General features: G+C 37.3%; 4 long non-coding RNA genes across 4 annotated transcripts; all 4 read right to left on the reverse strand.

The window, feature by feature from the left end:
- Positions 1 to 1299: 1299 nt before the first annotated feature.
- On the reverse strand, positions 1300 to 2129 carry LOC141609226 (uncharacterized). Its single transcript, XR_012527298.1, has 3 exons — positions 2090 to 2129; positions 1758 to 1939; positions 1300 to 1673 (listed from the first exon to the last, which is right to left on the reverse strand). It is a non-coding gene; the product is annotated as an uncharacterized LOC141609226 (long non-coding RNA).
- Positions 2130 to 3867: 1738 nt separating this feature from the next.
- On the reverse strand, positions 3868 to 5139 carry LOC141609227 (uncharacterized). Its single transcript, XR_012527299.1, has 4 exons — positions 4941 to 5139; positions 4541 to 4595; positions 4251 to 4382; positions 3868 to 3979 (listed from the first exon to the last, which is right to left on the reverse strand). It is a non-coding gene; the product is annotated as an uncharacterized LOC141609227 (long non-coding RNA).
- A 4662-nt stretch (positions 5140 to 9801) lies between these two features.
- On the reverse strand, positions 9802 to 10671 carry LOC141609228 (uncharacterized). Its single transcript, XR_012527300.1, has 3 exons — positions 10589 to 10671; positions 10257 to 10438; positions 9802 to 10172 (listed from the first exon to the last, which is right to left on the reverse strand). It is a non-coding gene; the product is annotated as an uncharacterized LOC141609228 (long non-coding RNA).
- A 1491-nt stretch (positions 10672 to 12162) lies between these two features.
- LOC141609229 (uncharacterized) lies at positions 12163 to 13634 on the reverse strand. The gene is made up of 4 exons (XR_012527301.1): positions 13436 to 13634; positions 13037 to 13091; positions 12746 to 12877; positions 12163 to 12474 (listed from the first exon to the last, which is right to left on the reverse strand). It is a non-coding gene; the product is annotated as an uncharacterized LOC141609229 (long non-coding RNA).
- Positions 13635 to 15427: the final 1793 nt, after the last annotated feature.

Genomic DNA, 15427 nt, shown 5'->3' on the forward strand with positions numbered 1-15427 from the left:
GTGTTAACCCGACCTGATTATGACCCGTATAATTAAACGGGTTATTCGTGTCGGGTTCGTGTTTTTATACCTCAACCCTAACCCGACCCAATTAATTTTCGTGTCGTGTCCGTGTCGACCCACTTACTTAAATGGGTCATTAAGTCCTGACCCAAACCCATTAATTTCGTGTCGGGTTCGTGTCGTGTTTTCGTGTCGTGTTAACTTTTGCCAGGTCTAGCTGCTATGTTTAACCATATATTATAGCGCATCAATTTAGATATAACGTTAACCTCTCTTCATTGGGCCCCAAAAAATCGGGGCCATGTGCGACGGCACGGACCGCACGAGCAAATAGCCAGCCCTGATGTCAGTGAGAAAATATTTGACTCGTTTTCATCTTATGATGGTTACTGTTGTCCTAAGAGTTCAGTGTGAGCATACTTGACGAGTTTTCTATCTTTAAAAAAATTAGGTAAAGGTTATAAATGGGTCAGTAAGCCACTTTTACTTTTACTAGTTGTTGCTCCGCGCCCTCCCGGGCGCGGTGCCCCAATTTGAATAATCGTGTATAGTACTTTTGTGTAGAACACACCATGTAAACAAAGTATGAAATAAATCGTCGACTTGTATAATACACCACATTTTTCAGAAAGTAGAAGAAAAAGAATGGTCCGAAAGGAAAGGAAAGGGTGTGTGAGTAACTTTAATGGTCAGTATGAAGCCACCTTAAGTTTTGTCTACTGTTTTAGTCTTCCAGAACAAATGACACAGCTAAGTTACAATGCAGATACAGTTTTAGAATGTCAACATTAGAAATTACTCTGTAGCTCATTATAAGTCACACATGCAAGAGCACCAAACATAGTGCCTAGAATAGCTAATCAGAGAAGGAACAAATCAACAAGCTCACTGACTTTCCGACAACTTACTTCCTGATTAAGTCATAAGCTTCATAACTCACTTCCTCAGGGAACTTAGGCCATGGGATATCGTGATTCATACTGTTAACAAAAATTTGCTGCAACAAAAAATGATAGATCAATAGCAACAGAGGAAAAACTCATGAACAATGGTGTTCCCTGAAGAGATAAGACCAATATCAAAGATCCAACAATAAAGGCGATATGCAAAAAAGATTGTTTGTATCATGTATACCATGACTTTTAATTTCCAAGGAGTTTCTGATGTGAAATGGATGATTTCACAACAGCTAGTGTAATCTATGTATTACGGACGAAGTAGTATTAATCTATGCCAGGATATTTAAATTTGTCCTGCAAATTTTGATTTACCTGAGGATTCTCCGCATTGAATGGTGGAATTCCTACAAGAAGCTCAAAAAGAATAACACCTACAGAGTACAGACCACCAATCAGCAGATGCACCTGGATAACATTAAAGACCAGCCCACAAAACAATAACTAAATGAGGATATGATAAACTAACAAACTTATAAAAATAAATGCAAAAACATTTATCAAACCATGTCCCATTCCAAGAAGTATCTCTGGAGCTAAATAATCAGGAGTTCCTACAACAACATGTTTCTGGCGTTGCTCTCGCTTTGGTGGTTGATCCAGCATAGAATCAGGATTCTCGTCACCCAAAAAACAGGAGCTGCCACCTGACGGACCAGATAAGTCATTAGTGCTGTTAATGAGACCAACCTTTGAGAGCCCAAAATCGGTCAACTGTAATTACAAGCATTATAGCTTTGTGAGACAATCACTCTACCAAACAAAGACAGTCGAATAGGCATAAGCATAACTACTCACAGGGAAAAAAAGTGCATCTCAAGCATCTCAAGCTTCATAGCAAACAGTTTCGGTTGGACACAATGGACCTCCAGGAGATGTGAAGTTGAATAGGCAAGTATTCAGCCGCGATCTGAAGGTAGGAGCAGATACCGAGATTAAGAGAGATAGAGTATGAGTGAAGAGGTTTAGCCATATGCAACCTGCCAAATAACAATTCCAACAAAAAAACCTAAATTTAAACCAATACAGATGAAATCAAGTGGTTCACACAATTATATCGCATCCAAAGTTTTCTATGTGCGCAACAAGTCAACAATACATAAAATGGTGCACAATAATAACATAAATACCTTCTTGAACTTCAGGAGGAGGCGCGTTAGGCAAAAAACCGAGAAGCTTCCACTTGTCGAAATGATGGTGGTCGACCCGGTAGTCTCACATCCGCCACAGGCACCACAATCGACACCGTTCATTTTTATCTCACGTTCGATCGAAACTCCTTTCTCTTTCTGTAGTTCTATCTCCTAGCTTAAAATCTGAAGCTGTCATCAAAGCATTATCAACTAAGTTAACATGTATGAAATATGTCAAGGAATAGCAATCATCAACAACACATTTGAATTATTACCAAAAAAATCACTGGTAGGCGTTTTCATCTTTGAATTATAATAGTAGACTAAGAAGCCGTATATCATTAGCGACATTCAGTAAATACTTGGCATAAGCACGGTAGTAGCCTTTTAAAATAGAAGACACATAAAAGCAATAAAGGAATTCCTTATTTCAAAAGTAAGGTGATCTTATTCAACTAATCATATTCCGTGTTTCTCACAGCAACACCAACTTAAATTGGAAAGAGCATAAAAAAATTCATTATTCCGCACATCAATAAACAAAAATGGGTCATTTTTTTACATATCACATATTCCATAGATCGAAAAACTCAACAAATCAAGTACCCCGAAAATGATTCCGTAAAGCCTAGACAATTGTAATGTACATGAATTTCTTTGAACTTGGTTAAAGTAACGAAAGAAAGCGCATCATAAAGCAAAAAAAAAAAAAAACAGCCATAAACTGAAATTCAAAAATGGAAACAAAAAAATAAAATATAATCTCATATACATAACGAATCTGAGGCACACAAAAAAAACAACAAGAAAAACAACCCACCAAGTGAAAGTTTTTAAGTTTTTTTGTTAAAAACCAGAAAAAAAAAAAAAAAAAAACCAGTCGTTGCTTACCACTTTCAGCCATCACCTCACCACCGTCATCGTCACCGTCGTCGTGCATTTCCCATTGTGCGTCAGCTCAATCTTACGAAGGTTCCTATGAATGGTTAAGAATCAGCAAGGCACCCATCTATAATTAATCCACCAAAAGTGGAAAGGTAAGGAGAAAGCGGAAGGAATTAAAGATAAGAAGCTATTATGCAATATCAAAAGTTCACAACTACAAGAATTAATATACAAAGTCCACTAAAGGAATAATGGAGTATATAAGAGGAAATGTCAGAGTTAATTAACAAATATCGGGTCGCCAATCAGGTAAGCGTCAAATCAAAACTTGATTGTCCAACATTATTTATGCCTCTGGCGAAACTAAGAAGGAATAAAAGGGTAGTTCACTTTCTGAGTAATCGCTAATCGAAAATGAACAGTTTCACACATTAATATGATAAATGTTACATGATGAATCCATCCAATCCATAATAAATTATCAGAGACGCATATTCACATTTGTAAAACAATGATAAACAATAACCATCTAATAATAACATTATTACTAACCGTAAGATATTTTGTTGGATCCAGATCCAACCCAGATCAAAGGGTCCAAAATTTTAAGATCGAGATCCAACCTTTCAATATCAGGTCTAACGAAACCGGATAGGGTACAAGTTCGTCGTCGAATCTTAACTGGAATTGGGGGGGCACTTCACGTTTTCCCATTGATGTACAAGTTCAAAGATAACAATCGGGTGAACTAATGGCAAACTCGTCGGTGAGCTCATTGCGATCGACATTCCCGCACACACATACCCTAATCTGCGACCTCTGCCATTTTATCGTATGTCATAACTTCCTCGACTTTTTCGAATTCAACTACTTCCATGCTTGTACTCGTGTCTTCAAATCTACGGGAACCACTGCCATGGGTTTGAGATGCCCTGCGGGCATTCTCCTTCAACTGCTGAGCACAGATAGAGCCCATCCCAGCTGCGAAGAAATCCATCCTATCTAGCACAGGAGCAATAATAATAATTATAATAATACCGGACAGCCATCAACGGCAACAACACTACAAAACCTGAACCCCGAATCAAGGCCTGATTACAATATCCTCAACCCTAAACTAAAAAGATTCACTTGGCAAAACAAGGATTTGAACAAACTACGCAAACGGAGCAAGCAGAGCACCATTAACAACATCGTACCCCCATAACCATAATAATAACGAAATAAAATTGAAATAATAAACAACAAAAAATGGGTTTAAGAGTAAAAATACCTTTAGGTTTTTGACGAGGGTGTTGATCGAGGAGTGATAAGCAAATGATGGACGAGAATGAGTGAAGTAGAGTGACAGTAAGAATGGCAAAAAGTGTGGATGCAGGTGAAAGTAAAATGAAGGGCCAAGAATCTGAGATCACAAGGGAGAAATCAACGGCAGAAAGTGGTGTGAGGAGGTATTATTCCTAGATATAATGTAGCAATGCAAGAAACTCCAAAGAACAGAGGTTATAAAGTGCTTGAAAAAGGAAAAAAAAAAGTCAGTACACAGCCAGTCGAATATAATACCGGCTCCACCGCAAGGCGCAAACAAAGAACACCGGAGATTGGAAAGAGCGGGTACCTGGAAATGCGAGAAACCCAAATTAACACAGATCAGAAAATCTTGAAAGGTAAAAAAAGACTGCAGAGATAAGTAAACAGGCAGGCTTTAGACGGTAAGCCAATGCCCATGCCACTAAACTCACCATGAATTGGGCAGAGAAGACAACACAAAGCCATTTGTCGCCTCATACTCCGGAACACCGCAGTCCACGAAAAATGCAATCACAACAAGGATAAAGCGCAATACAATCGATAAAGAGACAGCAATAAGGCTGATCTTATGAATGTACAAAACTGATCGCGCATCAATTGAAGAGTGAATACAGGTCTAACAAAGAAATAGCAGTAACAATACTAATAATACCTGGTTAACGCACCATCCAAAACAGTGGCCCTAGTAGCTAAGCATCTCCTCAAAGCTCCAAACAACTCCAAGCTCAGGCCAAATCCAGCCCCAGGATCTAGTGCATGTCCACAACTTCAGGTCCAGGATCGTGGCGATAATAATGAGATCAGAAATAATTCGAATAATAATAATAATGAAAGTAATAACAGTAGTAGTAATAAATCAATAATAACAAATAACAATCGAAAACAAACCTAATTAGCGGATTCAAACTGGGAGAAATCCCCAAAAATGGAACCAACCCTAAACAGACAAAAAAAAAGAACGCGGAATCCCTAATAAGGAGTAAATACCAGGAGATTACAAAAAAAAAATGAAAGCCAAATCGCTTAAGGAGTAAAATACCTTTGAGGAGACATAAGTAATAGGATTGACACTCAAAGGAGCTTAACCACATCTTAATCAAACTGGAAATCCCAAAGCAGCTCACGGAACCTACAAATCCACGCAAACAAAGTTCAGGCAGTACCAAATCTAACCGCTATCCGACCCCAAAATCATTATAACACTCCGACATAAAGGAAAGCAAACGGAAATAACTTGAAAATAAGAGATTCAGAGATGCTATCCTTGGAAATCAAACAGAATAAACATAAAAAACTAATTCAGAATCAATTATAAGAAAGAGTGAATACCTTTGAGGAAATTCACGATCAGGTTTCTAGGTTTTGTGAGAGCATCGAAGGAGTAAGGTGAGAAGTGAGGAATAAAATGAGAATGAGTGGGAGTGAGCAGAGAAGGACCGAAAGTTGTGGTTGTGAGTATAACAGAGATGGATGGTGGAGATTTAATGTGTAAATAAATCAACGGCAGAGGGAGACTTTGGTAGGCACTATTCATAGCTACAGTGACTTGGAGAAGTAGAAAAAAATATCAGATTTAAATATACCAGACTTACCATCATAAAGATGTCTGAAGATGAATCCTCATGAATATTGGCAGCATTACCATTAACACCATTAGAAGCTGATGGAGTGTAGTCGCTTGCAAATGAAGCATATTGGTTGTACAACTCAAACAGTTTGTCCTTGAACAACTCCAACTCAAGATTATATGACTCACCAAAAGTTTTTTTGTAAGCCCAATCAACAACGTTAAATTTATATCTAGGATCAAAGACCACGGCTATTGCCATAATTGTACTAAAAGTCGACCAGTATTTGTCAAATTTGACAAACATCTTAGCAGCCATGTCCCTTATGAATTTATCTTTACTTCCCATTTCTTCTTTAAGTAACAATCTCACTCTCAGCACATGAGTGAAATATAAATTTGCGAGAGGAAACTTGGTGCCGGAAAAACACAAGTTACATCATAGAAAACTTTCAAGAACTTGCAAATTTTACCAATCTTCTCCCACTCAACTTCGGTCGGACAATGCAAGTAGTTCAAGTCCGTTTTCGCAAGATTGTTGAAAGCTCTCCGATAGTATAGTGCATTCTCAAGCATGTGGAATGTGGAATTCCAACGTGTTGGAACATCTTGCCTTAATCCCGAACCGACTCTAGGTTAACGTGTTGGACACAAGACAAAAACCTATGTTTCCTAGATTGAGATCCTTTGCTATATTTGACACTCTCCCTGACTTTAACAATTGCATCATCCATATCTTTTAATCCCTCTTGGACAATTAGATTTAATATGTGAGCACAACAACGAATATGAAAATATTCGCCATTACACATCAAATTCAAATCAGGCTTTAAGAAATCCACCATAGAATCATTAGAAGATGCATTATCCAAAGTTATGGACATTATTCTATCTTCAATACCCCATTCGATTAGTAAAGAAGTGATCTTAACAGACATAGCAGCACCAGTATGGGGAGGGGGTAGGAAACTGAAGTTCAGAACACGCTTTTGAAGTTGCCAATGTTCATCAATAAAATGGGCAGTGAGGGTCATATAGCCATCAGTGGTGACAGAACTCCAGCAATCAGAAGTAAGGGAAATTCTCCCCTTTGTTCTTTTTAACAACCCAATAAGTTTCTCTTTCTCAGTTCTATACATTCTTAAGATGTCAGACTTTATTGTATTCCTAACAAAAAACTTAACATCTGGGTTTAGATAAGAAAAACAGTTTCTTATGTCTTCATACTCTACAAGTTGAAGAGGTAAATTATGCTTAGCAATGGCAACAGCCAACAACTCACGAAATTCATCAGAATTAAATTTAGGAGTCCTAGAAGCCAAAGAGCCAGAATTGTTTTGTAAAATAAACTGTCCAATATCTCTATATGATTTCCCTTTGCATGACTTCAAATGTCTTATCAAATTTCCAGTTCCATTCTTACTTTCAGCAATAAAGGTTTTAGCACATGATTTGCATTTACAAACAAGATTACCACTAGCATCAGGTTCATCAAGTATTTCAAATTGACTCCACACAGGAGAAGTTAGTCTTCTTTGACGCTTAAAAATTCTACCAGATACCTTGGGTTTATGAATTCTGGACATTTTCTGCCTTTTTATTGTCGCCTCATCCATCTCATCACCAGAGGGAACATCGATAGGGTTCGAAGCATTTTCCATTGAACCGTCCATCCTATTAACAAATGAAAACAGGATTAACTAAGTGAACAAAAAGAAAAAATGATCGTGCAAATCACAATGACACAAGATAAAAAAATCTGGAAAATAATTAATAAAAGAACATAAACAGAGGGTAAAAGTTCACATGTTTTTACTCAGATTTAGAAATTAAAAAAGAAGAAGCAACAAATAGATGAATTACGGATTGAAGAACTGACCAATTTACCAATGCAAATAATAAAAACAAGTGATCACCAAATCAGCAGGACACAGGATTAATAATTCTGGAAAATAATTAATAAAAGGAAGTAAACAGAGGGTAAAAGTTCACGATTTGTTACTCAGATTTAGAGATGGTATTGTTCCTGATCATGCAAAGTGTTTGGGAAGCATAATTAATAAAAGGAAGTAAACAGACGGAAGGGAATCAACCTAACACAAGCAAAGTGCAACTCAAATTGTTTGGGAAGCATAATCAAATTGTTCAACGACCCTATACACAATAGTCATCCAGATTGATAATATCATCCATTACATGCAAATCAATTATATCAACAATATAAACAATTATGATGACAATTATGATGAAAAGAAGCAAAACAATAAAAAAAAGCAAGATGAAAATATGGCACACGAATGATAAACTAATTAAATTGCTTGGATGGAGTAACTTACTGAGTAAGGAGAAGAATGAAGATGATAGATATGAGAACAAGAAATTTGATACTGTGATTGTGAATTGGAGTGTAGAGAGGCGATGGAATAAGAAAAGTTAGGTAGGTTAAAAGTGAATTTTAATAGGTAAATAAATAGATCATTCTAGGGTTAAATCTAGGGTTAAAAAGATATTATTGTGAATTGTTTCATCTAGCCGCAGTAGAAAAATAAGGAAATGAATTATGGGTATTTGTGTTAGGCCCAATATGAGACTATGACTATGAGTCTATGACCGTTTTAATTAAACGTGTTAAACAGGTTTTCGTGTTAACCCGACCTGATTATGACCCGTATAATTAAACGGGTTATTCGTGTCGGGTTCGTGTTTTTATACCTCAACCCTAACCCGACCCAATTAATTTTCGTGTCGTGTCCGTGTCGACCCACTTACTTAAATGGGTCATTAAGTCCTGACCCAAACCCATTAATTTCGTGTCGGGTTCGTGTCGTGTTTTCGTGTCGTGTTAACTTTTGCCAGGTCTAGCTGCTATGTTTAACCATATATTATAGCGCATCAATTTAGATATAACGTTAACCTCTCTTCATTGGGCCCCAAAAAATCGGGGCCATGTGCGACGGCACGGACCGCACGAGCAAATAGCCAGCCCTGATGTCAGTGAGAAAATATTTGACTCGTTTTCATCTTATGATGGTTACTGTTGTCCTAAGAGTTCAGTGTGAGCATACTTGACGAGTTTTCTATCTTTAAAAAAATTAGGTAAAGGTTATAAATGGGTCAGTAAGCCACTTTTACTTTTACTAGTTGTTGCTCCGCGCCCTCCCGGGCGCGGTGCCCCAATTTGAATAATCGTGTATAGTACTTTTGTGTAGAACACACCATGTAAACAAAGTATGAAATAAATCGTCGAACTTGTATAATACACCACATTTTTCAGAAAGTAGAAGAAAAAGAATGGTCCGAAAGGAAAGGAAAGGGTGTGTGAGTAACTTTAATGGTCAGTATGAAGCCACCTTAAGTTTTGTCTACTGTTTTAGTCTTCCCGAACAAATGACACAGCTAAGTTACAATGCAGATACAGTTTTAGAATGTCAACATTAGAAATTACTCTGTAGCTCATTATAAGTCACACATGCAAGAGCACCAAACATAGTGCCTAGAATAGCTAATCAGAGAAGGAACAAATCAACAAGCTCACTGACTTTCCGACAACTTACTTCCTGATTAAGTCATAAGCTTCATAACTCACTTCCTCAGGGAACTTAGGCCATGGGATATCGTGATTCATACTGTTAACAAAAATTTGCTGCAACAAAAAATGATAGATCAATAGCAACAGAGGAAAAACTCATGAACAATGGTGTTCCCTGAAGAGATAAGACCAATATCAAAGATCCAACAATAAAGGCGATATGCAAAAAAGATTGTTTGTATCATGTATACCATGACTTTTAATTTCCCAAGGAGTTTCTGATGTGAAATGGATGATTTCACAACAGCTAGTGTAATCTATGTATTACGGACGAAGTAGTATTAATCTATGCCAGGATATTTAAATTTGTCCTGCAAATTTTGATTTACCTGAGGATTCTCCGCATTGAATGGTGGAATTCCTACAAGAAGCTCAAAAAGAATAACACCTACAGAGTACAGACCACCAATCAGCAGATGCACCTGGATAACATTAAAGACCAGCCCACAAAACAATAACTAAATGAGGATATGATAAACTAACAAACTTATAAAAATAAATGCAAAAACATTTATCAAACCATGTCCCATTCCAAGAAGTATCTCTGGAGCTAAATAATCAGGAGTTCCTACAACAACATGTTTCTGGCGTTGCTCTCGCTTTGGTGGTTGATCCAGCATAGAATCAGGATTCTCGTCACCCAAAAAACAGGAGCTGCCACCTGACGGACCAGATAAGTCATTAGTGCTGTTAATGAGACCAACCTTTGAGAGCCCAAAATCGGTCAACTGTAATTACAAGCATTATAGCTTTGTGAGACAATCACTCTACCAAACAAAGACAGTCGAATAGGCATAAGCATAACTACTCACAGGGAAAAAAAGTGCATCTCAAGCATCTCAAGCTTCATAGCAAACAGTTTCGGTTGGACACAATGGACCTCCAGGAGATGTGAAGTTGAATAGGCAAGTATTCAGCCGCGATCTGAAGGTAGGAGCAGATACCGAGATTAAGAGAGATAGAGTATGAGTGAAGAGGTTTAGCCATATGCAACCTGCCAAATAACAATTCCAACAAAAAAACCTAAATTTAAACCAATACAGATGAAATCAAGTGGTTCACACAATTATATCGCATCCAAAGTTTTCTATGTGCGCAACAAGTCAACAATACATAAAATGGTGCACAATAATAACATAAATACCTTCTTGAACTTCAGGAGGAGGCGCGTTAGGCAAAAAACCCGAGAAGCTTCCACTTGTCAGAAATGATGGTGGTCTGACCCCGGTAGTCTCACATCCGCCACAGGCACCACAATCGACACCGTTCATTTTTATCTCACGTTCGACTGAAACTCCTTTCTCTTTCTGTAGTTCTATCTCCTAGCTTAAAATCTGAAGCTGTCATCAAAGCATTATCAACTAAGTTAACATGTATGAAATATGTCAAGGAATAGCAATCATCAACAACACATTTGAATTATTACCAAAAAAATCACTGGTAGGCGTTTTCATCTTTGAATTATAATAGTAGACTAAGAAGCCGTATATCATTAGCGACATTCAGTAAATACTTGGCATAAGCACGGTAGTAGCCTTTTAAAATAGAAGACACATAAAAGCAATAAAGGAATTCCTTATTTCAAAAGTAAGGTGATCTTATTCAACTAATCATATTCCGTGTTTCTCACAGCAACACCAACTTAAATTGGAAAGAGCATAAAAAAATTCATTATTCCGCACATCAATAAACAAAAATGGGTCATTTTTGTACATATCACATATTCCATAGATCGAAAAACTCAACAAATCAAGTACCCCGAAAATGATTCCGTAAAGCCTAGACAATTGTAATGTACATGAATTTCTTTGAACTTGGTTAAAGTAACGAAAGAAAGCGCATCATAAAGCAAAAAAAAAAAACAGCCATAAACTGAAATTCCAAAATGGAAACAAAAAAATAAAATATAATCTCATATACATAACGAATCTGAGGCACACAAAAAAAACAACAAGAAAAACAACCCACCAAGTGAACGTTTTTAAGTTTTTTTGTTAAAAACCAGAAAAAAAAAACAAAAACCAGTCGTTGCTTACCACTTTCAGCCATCACCTCACCACCGTCATCGTCACCGTCGTCGTGCATTTCCCATTGTGCGTCAGCTCAATCTTACGAAGGTTCCTATGAATGGTTAAGAATCAGCAAGGCACCCATCTATAATTAATCCACCAAAAGTGGAAAGGTAAGGAGAAAGCGGAAGGAATTAAAGATAAGAAGCTATTATGCAATATCAAAAGTTCACAACTACAAGAATTAATATACAAAGTCCACTAAAGGAATAATGGAGTATATAAGAGGAAATGTCAGAGTTAATTAACAAATATCGGGTCGCCAATCAGGTAAGCGTCAAATCAAAACTTGATTGTCCAACATTATTTATGCCTCTGGCGAAACTAAGAAGGAATAAAAGGGTAGTTCACTTTCTGAGTAATCGCTAATCGAAAATGAACAGTTTCACACATTAATATGATAAATGTTACATGATGAATCCATCCAATCCATAATAAATTATCAGAGACGCATATTCACATTTATAAAACAATGATAAACAATAACCATTTAATAATAACATTATTACTAACCGTAAGATATTTTGTTGGATCCAGATCCAACCCAGATCAAAGGGTCCAAAATTTTAAGATCGAGATCCAACCTTTCAATATCAGGTCTAACGAAACCGGATAGGGTACAAGTTCGTCGTCGAATCTTAACTGGAATTGGGGGGGCACTTCACGTTTTCCCATTGATGTACAAGTTCAGCATAACAGTCGGCTGAACTAATGGCAAACTCTGTCAGTGAGCTCATTGCGACTGACATTCCTGCACACAGTACCCTAACTGCGACCTCTGCCATTTTATCGTATGTCATAACTTCCTCGACTTTTTCGAATTCAACTACTTCCATGCTTGTACTCGTGTCTTCAAATCTACGGGAACCACTGCCATGGGTTTGAGATGCCCTGCGGGCATTCTCCTTCAACTGCTGAGCACAGATAGAGCCCATCCCAGCTGCGAAGAAATCCATCCTATCTAGCACAGGAGCAATAATAATAATTATAATAATACCGGACAGCCATCAACGGCAACAACACTACAAAACCTGAACCCCGAATCAAGGCCTGATTACAATATCCTCAACCCTAAACTAAAAAGATTCACTTGGCAAAACAAGGATTTGAACAAACTACGCAAACGGAGCAAGCAGAGCACCATTAACAACATCGTACCCCCATAACCATAATAATAACGAAATAAAATTGAAATAATAAACAACAAAAAATGGGTTTAAGAGTAAAAATACCTTTAGGTTTTTGACGAGGGTGTTGATCGAGGAGTGATAAGCAAATGATGGACGAGAATGAGTGAAGTAGAGTGACAGTAAGAATGGCAAAAAGTGTGGATGCAGGTGAAAGTAAAATGAAGGGCCAAGAATCTGAGATCACAAGGGAGAAATCAACGGCAGAAAGTGGTGTGAGGAGGTATTATTCCTAGATATAATGTAGCAATGCAAGAAACTCCAAAGAACAGAGGTTATAAAGTGCTTGAAAAAGGAAAAAAAAAAAGTCAGTACACAGCCAGTCGAATATAATACCGGCTCCACCGCAAGGCGCAAACAAAGAACACCGGAGATTGGAAAGAGCGGGTACCTGGAAATGCGAGAAACCCAAATTAACACAGATCAGAAAATCTTGAAAGGTAAAAAAAGACTGCAGAGATAAGTAAACAGGCAGGCTTTAGACGGTAAGCCAATGCCCATGCCACTAAACTCACCATGAATTGGGCAGAGAAGACAACACAAAGCCATTTGTCGCCTCATACTCCGGAACACCGCAGTCCACGAAAAATGCAATCACAACAAGGATAAAGCGCAATACAATCGATAAAGAGACAAAGAATAAGGCCGATCTTATGAATGTACAAAACGATCGCGCGTCAATTGAAGAGTGAATACAGTCTAACAAAGAAATAGCAGTAACAATACTAATAATACCTGGTTAACGCACCATCCAAAACAGTGGCCCTAGTAGCTAAGCATCTCCTCAAAGCTCCAAACAACTCCAAGCTCAGGCCAAATCCAGCCCCAGGATCTAGTGCATGTCCACAACTTCAGGTCCAGGATCGTGGCGATAATAATGAGATCAGAAATAATTCGAATAATAATAATAATGAAAGTAATAACAGTAGTAGTAATAAATCAATAATAACAAATAACAATCGAAAACAAACCTAATTAGCGGATTCAAACTGGGAGAAATCCCCAAAAATGGAACCAACCCTAAACAGACAAAAAAAAAGAACGCGGAATCCCTAATAAGGAGTAAATACCAGGAGATTACAAAAAAAAATGAAAGCCAAATCGCTTAAGGAGTAAAATACCTTTGAGGAGACATAAGTAACAGGATTGACACTCAAAGGAGCTTAACCACATCTTAATCAAACTGGAAATCCCAAAGCAGCTCACGGAACCTACAAATCCACGCAAACAAAGTTCAGGCAGTACCAAATCTAACCGCTATCCGACCCCAAAATCATTATAACACTCCGACATAAAGGAAAGCAAACGGAAATAACTTGAAAATAAGAGATTCAGAGATGCTATCCTTGGAAATCAAACAGAATAAACATAAAAAACTAATTCAGAATCAATTATAAGAAAGAGTGAATACCTTTGAGGAAATTCACGATCAGGTTTCTAGGTTTTGTGAGAGCATCGAAGGAGTAAGGTGAGAAGTGAGGAATAAAATGAGAATGAGTGGGAGTGAGCAGAGAAGGACCGAAAGTTGTGGTTGTGAGTATAACAGAGATGGATGGTGGAGATTTAATGTGTAAATAAATCAACGGCAGAGGGAGACTTTGGTAGGCACTATTCATAGCTACAGTGCTACCAAGTCCCCTCTTTTTAAAGAGTAAGGATTTCTTCATGTCGCCTATAGCCCTTTGAATTATGATTGAAATCTTTCACTATTATTAAATAATGTTAGAAAAGATTCTTAAACTTCTACGCAGTAATATTTAAATTATACTCCAAGCAAACCCTAGGACAACCATAGTCACTACCTCCTCTCTTTTACTTCATTGCTTCCCTTTACAATTTACAGTTTTAAGATCGAAGAAAATATGGGAGACAAACAGCCAATTTATGCCAAGGAGAAACAAGTTATTGATAAAAAAAAGTTACCTCCCTTATGATCTTATAATTCAAGAAATTCTTACGAGATTACCTGTTAAATCAATTCTTCGATTTAAGTCAGTTTCGAAACAATGGTACTCTACTCTTTCTTCTTCCAAATTTGCTACTTTTCATCTTATGAAATCCTCCTTCTCTCACCCTTCTGCTCCGATAAACACCTTGTTTATCGAGAATTTGAAGAAATTTTACCTATTTTCTTATGATAATGATCAAATTCCTTGTAAGTTAGAAGATAATTTGGTTAAATTAGACGTCGACTTTGGTGTCAATGATTATCTTAAGCTTATAGGATGTTGTAATGGTTTGGTGTGCTTAAGCATACCTTTTAGTGAATACTTTGTTTTATGGAACCCGGCTACTCGCAAGCTGCACAAATATCCGTCAGATGGGTATTTAAAGGGTATGCATGATGTTGATCGGCTTTTTGTAGCTTCTGGATTTGGGTATGCATCATCTACTGATGACTATAAATATGTTCGAATTGCGATACGAGGATGGAGAACTGAACAAGCTAGTAATATTGCTCATATCTTCTCTGTTAGGGAAAGCAAGTGGAGAAAAATTGAATTTGATCATCATGCTGTTTTTCCTTATGGAAAATCTGTGCTTCTTGATGAAAAATTATATTGGGTTAGTTATATATGTTGGGAACAGCAGGTTGGCTCTGTCATTGTTTGCTTTGATTTAAGGTTAGAGAAGTTTGACATAATTAACTTGAATTCGACCGCCTTTTCCTACTTAGGAGTCATGGGAGCGCGTTTATTCGGGTCCAAATGTGATACCACAGATGGA

The sequence above is a fragment of the Silene latifolia genome, chromosome 10, assembly GCF_048544455.1.
Source record: "Silene latifolia isolate original U9 population chromosome 10, ASM4854445v1, whole genome shotgun sequence".
In the NCBI taxonomy this organism is placed as follows: Eukaryota; Viridiplantae; Streptophyta; class Magnoliopsida; order Caryophyllales; family Caryophyllaceae; genus Silene; species Silene latifolia.